Source organism: Mizuhopecten yessoensis, unplaced genomic scaffold, assembly GCF_002113885.1.
Source record: "Mizuhopecten yessoensis strain PY_sf001 unplaced genomic scaffold, ASM211388v2 scaffold716127, whole genome shotgun sequence".
Classification (NCBI taxonomy): Eukaryota; Metazoa; Mollusca; class Bivalvia; order Pectinida; family Pectinidae; genus Mizuhopecten; species Mizuhopecten yessoensis.
The window spans coordinates 163,192-169,613 of record NW_018479961.1 but is presented as its reverse complement, the minus strand read 5'-3'; positions in this window follow the sequence as shown (position 1 = coordinate 169,613).

Genomic DNA, 6,422 nt, shown 5'->3' with positions numbered 1-6,422 from the left:
ATGCTGCTACAACAACATGACAACCCGTAGGCAACGTCCCTCACATTGTTACATTGGTGCTAAATACGTATTAACTGTTAATTCATTTTTCCTATTTTGTAACTTTGGTCTGTACAAGTTTAGCTATTTCTAATGTTTTCTTACAGGTTTCTGGCCATGAGAGATACGGTTTTGCGTTGTCGGAAAGCCATGTAAGAGAAAGATCGTACATCGACATGACGTCACAAATCAAGGACAATGAGATGACGTAATGCCGTGGGAAGCGTTACGTCGTTTTAACCCTTTCTCGCTTACCTTTTTTACCGGTTCAAGTACTTTATCTACATTCATTGCTATATAATGGGAGGTATATTCTTTCAGTGTCAACAAAAGATTGATGCGCCTTTCTCAATTGTATAAATGATTAAGAATAGATTCAGTATTAAAGTTGGGTGCATCATTTAAAAGTAAGGCTCGGTTATTGTTTCGAGCTCTGTATCTTTGATTGGGAAATTTCTAACCTATACTTATATGATAAAGATATAAATAATATATTTTGCACGTTTCAAATTGAGTCATTTTGTTGTTAGTATATCTTCGTTTAGACGTTTGCAAATATAGCGTTTTATCATTTGAAGATTATTTAAGATAAAAAAGTATGCCGCTATCAATGAAATAGTTACTGTAGTGTTTCCATGCTACCACAAACAAAAACCAATACAGAATGTCCTTTTGAAATATGCAAAAAATAAAATGCTTCCAATATGAATCTGGCTCAATAATATATACTAAAATAGAAACAATAAAAAAAAAGATTTAAGTCTACTGTTTTTAGATAATACTGATATAATATACATACACATCATACAAAAAAACAGTGGTTATTTATTCGATTCCCCGTTGAAAGCAATCGCCGCAAAGTCTAATTGTTGTTTCTGTAAGTTGAACGATTCTTTTCCTTAATATTTGTGTTAGCTAACAAATAAACCCTACTTTTCTCATTTCTTATTTTGACAAGTGTAAGGATGAAGATCAAGACTTGTTAAAGGGAACATCTCAAAACAGTTTTTTCGTCATCATTAAACATTTATGTTACATACCCCATATATTAAATATTTTGTTTGAAACGCACGGGGGGAGTATCAAACCAGACATCGATTCAAAACGAAAGTAGGAAATATTATTAAACAGTAAGATAAACCTCCTTCCCAAAGTCTGTTGTGTGCTTTAAATAAAATTGTTACTTACAGTTCCATACTACCTGTACCTTGGAGAAATTGATTATTATTCTTGCAATACTAAACATATCAAACAATACAAAATGCATTAGAACTTTAAAAGCTTTATCAAAGGTTATTTAAGCAATATGATATGACACATATGTCATCTTCAAATTATGATCAAAGAATGTCTGTGTCTCGTAAAAACATTCCCTTGCTATTGGTACGATAGCTTAGCTACATAAACAACATTTCTGTACATTAAATAAAGAAAACAATAAGGTACATACACATGTAACCCCTTGACGACAGTCACGTTCTGTTCAAAGACATTTTAACAGTCCCCAACTTTGACTGCTGACCATATATTTTACCAAAGCAATCAATCCGATAGAGTATAGTTTTTACCAACGTTGAAGTATATAAATGTGATAATTATCAAGTCCCGTAAAATAGATTCGATTTTTCTTTATTGAAAGTGAAGTGCTTGTCCGTGAATACTATTGCCTTCTGTAATAGAGCATATCCTACGTCTTAACCAGGTAAAACATCAGATTTGGTTATTATGATTACTAGTTTTGTTTTAATTCATTACTTCTTTAATTAAAACCACTGGGGACCATTAATCCTTCTGATCAATATTTACAAAACGTCGTAGCTTTTTAGAAAAATATTTTCTCCCCTTTTTAATTACTTATTTTGTTTTCCGATACCTTACTGGGCGTTTACTTAGTTTAGGTGTAGAGCGTTTGTCAAGTCAAGGATGACTATGGATACTGTCCTATGGCAGATACAATCCAAAGTCGTAAATATTGATACTTGCTAACCTTGCTTCACATTTAGTTTTGAATAGAAGGCGGTAAGGACTGGTTAGTTTATGTCGGTATAACTTGACTCAGTGAAGCGCCATGATGCCTAAGTTGTTCAAAGACTAAAAACCCGAAGTAAATCAACAATGACTCACGGTTTGGTCATGGGCATACCGACTTCAATGATTAGTGGCAGACGACATAGTGTAGTAATATTCAAACATATAAAAAAAATATTCTGTGGAACTCGGAGTTTTACTGTCTTTTAAATACGGGAAAGTCCATAACTTTATTGTTTCTTTGTAATTTAATGCTGTTTTCGGGGATCAAAGGACAATCAAAAACAAAAGGAAACTGATAATGCGGCTAGAAGTAACAAGAAGCTTAAAGAACATCGCTTAGCGTTTACTCAGTTAGGATTTCTAGATTAAATCTGACAGAATCAATAGGCTACCATTTCTGACGTGCTTTGTCGCCCACACGATTAAACTGAATGCACAGTTTATCATACGACACAAATGCAAAAAGGCATATAACTCAGTAATATCTTCTTTTTATATCGATGCTTCAAGGATTGTTTGAGAAATGCAAATGGTTTGTGAATTTCCGGCAACCTTATATCACGTCCGGGTATTTACATAAATGGTAGCGCCCGAATGAATCTTTCACACGATATACACATCTCAAAGTACTGGACACTTGTAATGGGGAATTGTGTGACGTACTTGACTTTATATCTACAAAGGATGTATGACATTTATATAGAAACAGTACTAAAGGTCCGCGCAAATTACACCATATGGCTACAAAAGTCATCTTCGCTATCTCTACCTGTGATTCGTTAGGGCTTTGGTGCTTTAATGAGTTACTTTTGTTCAAAATGCATAATAGAATGTGCTGTTTTCGTCTACATGACACATTGTATGATATTTCAAGACATCTATATCCGACAGAAACTTGAAACCATTATTAATATATCATCATTATTACATTTCGTTTTTCATATTACGATATATTTTCTACGTCCAACTTTTCCTCTTTAAACATGTCCTACAATCACCGGGTATGAAGTACAAGTATTTAACGAGTTAATACGGAAAACACCGACAAATGTATTTATACGGGTGACTAATGGTAATGAAATACAAAGTAATAAACAAGGTGAAAATCAGAAAGAGATAACATATACAGACACAAACAATAATATAGAATCATGTAACTAATGACAAAAAAAACATATGCAGTTACCGTAATAAAGTCAAGGAAAGGTCATATTACCAAGGCAACAGAATGGTCACAAACGCAGGCGTGATATAAATGTTTCTTTTGCAGATATCACAAACGCAAGCATGATACATGTTTGCCTTTTGCGTAATTAACAAAAGAAAGCGAGATACATATTTGCCTTTTGTGGAAATCACACACGCAAGCGTGCTATATAAAAAATTATTGCAGAAGTTACAAACGCAAACAAGATACATATCTGCCTTTTGCGGAAACCACAAACGCAAATGTGATACATATGTTTGCCTTCCATGTTAATCACTAACGCTATCAAGATTATATGTGCCTTTCACGGAAACAAATTGTCTTTTGCGGGATCACGAACGCAATTGTGATACATATTTGCCTTTCGCAGAAATCACAGACGCAAGCGTGCTACATAGTTGCCATTAACTGGAATCATCTAACATACCATCGTAAAAATCGTATCTGAAGAGTGGTCTAATATCATTTGTGTACTGTTACTTTGCCTCAACAAAATACATAACCAATGACATCCCATTTTAGTCGCGCAGTTCTGTTATTGGCCTTTAGATTGGTAATGACTACAATACTCTCCCACATGCCTTTGTTGCTATTGATTTCTTGTGACAATGTGCTGTTTGTACTTTCCTTAATTAACTTTACTAAATGTTTCCCCCCAAAAAAGACAGACCTTCTAATCACATCAAAATGTCCTTACCTCAATAGGTGAAATTTGTTTAACAAAGTGTTAGCTTTGCGCCAGCTAATTACCACGCTTACGATTGTTATTTTGTATTTCAGTCCGGTCGTTATATTTTTCTTTTCATTGGTTGTATTTGTAGAAAGTTCAGAACTTCACCAGAGAAACAATAAAGCTATTTACACGTTTTTTTTTTTTTTATAACGAGCGAGAAATTGCAACACAATGGCGGGAACCAATCTTTTAAATTGAGCAAGCATCAGTCAATGGTGTCCAAATTTGACATGTAAAACGTCACATTTATTGTGCGATCATATTAGAAATAACGTCAGAACGATCAAACAGAGGCAAGTAGACTGAAAGGGCTGTCTGTCTAACAGTTTGTGTCTTCATAGTACATAGTTGAGACACTGTGTAAAACGTTAGACATGCCGATGTCTATTTAAAACACTTATTCACTTATATGTAAGATAATTGATGACATGCCTTCCTGGATAACGTCAAAGTGAGTGCCAGCTTAACTGAAACAAATGCTTCAACTACCGTAGCACGTGGTTTCAGCATCTGTTATTGTTCATTCAATGTTTCAAAAATACAAATGGAAGTGGGCTCAATATAGCGTAGTGAGTTATAATCATAGCAAATTTTACTATACATAGATGGATTACACACACAGGTAAGTGGGAGAAATAACTCATATGTCTAGGTTTAGTTCATAAGATTAAGCTTCGTTTGAACAACTAAGGATTTCAGAATGCATTTCCATGTGCGTTACGCACACGCCTGTGATGAAGAATGTTAATTGGAGCCTTTTCTTCCTTGCAGTACCGCAAATCTGATCTCGCCTTTAGAGTGTTACCTAGCGAAAATACCATGTCGAAGGCACCCAGTAGTCGTTACGCTTAATTAATACGAGTCAATTGTCTACCAGGGATTTCCCTAGTTGTCTACCATGGCTTTCCCTTTTTGTCTTCCAGATAATTCCCTATTTGTCTTCAAGGGACTTCCCGATTCGTCTACCAAGGATTTCCGTATGTGTCTACCAGGTATTTCCCTGCGACAAAGCCTCGGGTCTCCTGCTCAATATTTTATCCCTTGGGTTTGAATTGCCTTTTCCATACCTCACATCAGGTATGGATTCCATTAATCTGCAACAATGCCAAAAGTTAGGTTGTGGGAAGGCAAGCGTTACGTTACATTGTTACACTGTTGCAGTTGGGTGCAGTATACACATTATTGTCGCCAATATTCTTTTTTATATTTGTCATGTGACTTAATGACACATAAAATAATGCCTGACAGAAACAAAGGAAAATGCCCAGTAGAAACATAAGGAAATCCCTAATTAACACATAGGAAAAATCCCTGGAAGATACATATGGAAATCCATGGTAGAAAAATAGGGAAATCCCTGGTAGACAAATAGGGAAAGCTCTGGTAGACAACTAACAATCAGATAACAAGATTTTCACTAGAGGTATAATATGCTTACACTTCATTAAGATTATAATACATTAACGACTGTACTTCATATAAGTTCAGTATTGACATCAGTGTCAGCTGACTGTCGAACCCTTGTGTGCCAATTTATACTTCTCATGTGCTCTTAGATGCCGGTAGAACGTTAAACTACCCCCCTCCCGCAAAAACAAATCATGCTGATATTACAAGACGTCTTGGTTGTTTATATGTATTTTGACATCCCGACTACTTGATTCTGACATATGTGCACTGGTTTGTGTTCGACAGCTAGCATACGGCTAGTCAAGTAGTCAAGCCATTGTTAAGTACAGAAAAGGTAGGATACCATCAACCGTCTCGTCCAAAACAGGGATAGCAAACAAAGGTCTGCTTATCATTCACCAAACTACCGAAGACAAAGTAGAATAAATGATAATGCGATACGATCAGTCCCTTACGTACGTACAAAACAATATAGGTAACGTCACAACTTACAGGCAAAGTGTCAGAATAACTTAGTTTTATTTTAGCTCCGCCATTAAATGGAACCGCGGGGAAGGATATGAATATTAGGGAGCATCCCTCGTGTGTATGATTATTAAATTAGAGAAGCATCAATGGTACAATATGGAAACGAGCTAGCCCTGGCAATTACAGCTTCCGATAAATGGTGTGCGATAGCATCACAAGACTGGGCGGTTTCCAACAAAATAGATAATATCCATACACACTGGTTTAAAATAGACCAACTCTATTCATGAAGGTGCCTTAAGTCATCTATTTATAGATAGGAAATGATGCAGTCACCATAATTTTGAAATTTATAAATTGGCTTGCCATTTTTATGTCATGTGTGCTGACATGAGCTTTACTCAACTAATGTCCTGAATGATACCCAAGGGTGTCTTGTGTATTTCATATTCACTGCCCTGGATAATGATTGAAGTATATAAGATATTGCTAGAGAAAAGGCGAACTGATACGGCGTGTCTGTCGAACAGTGAA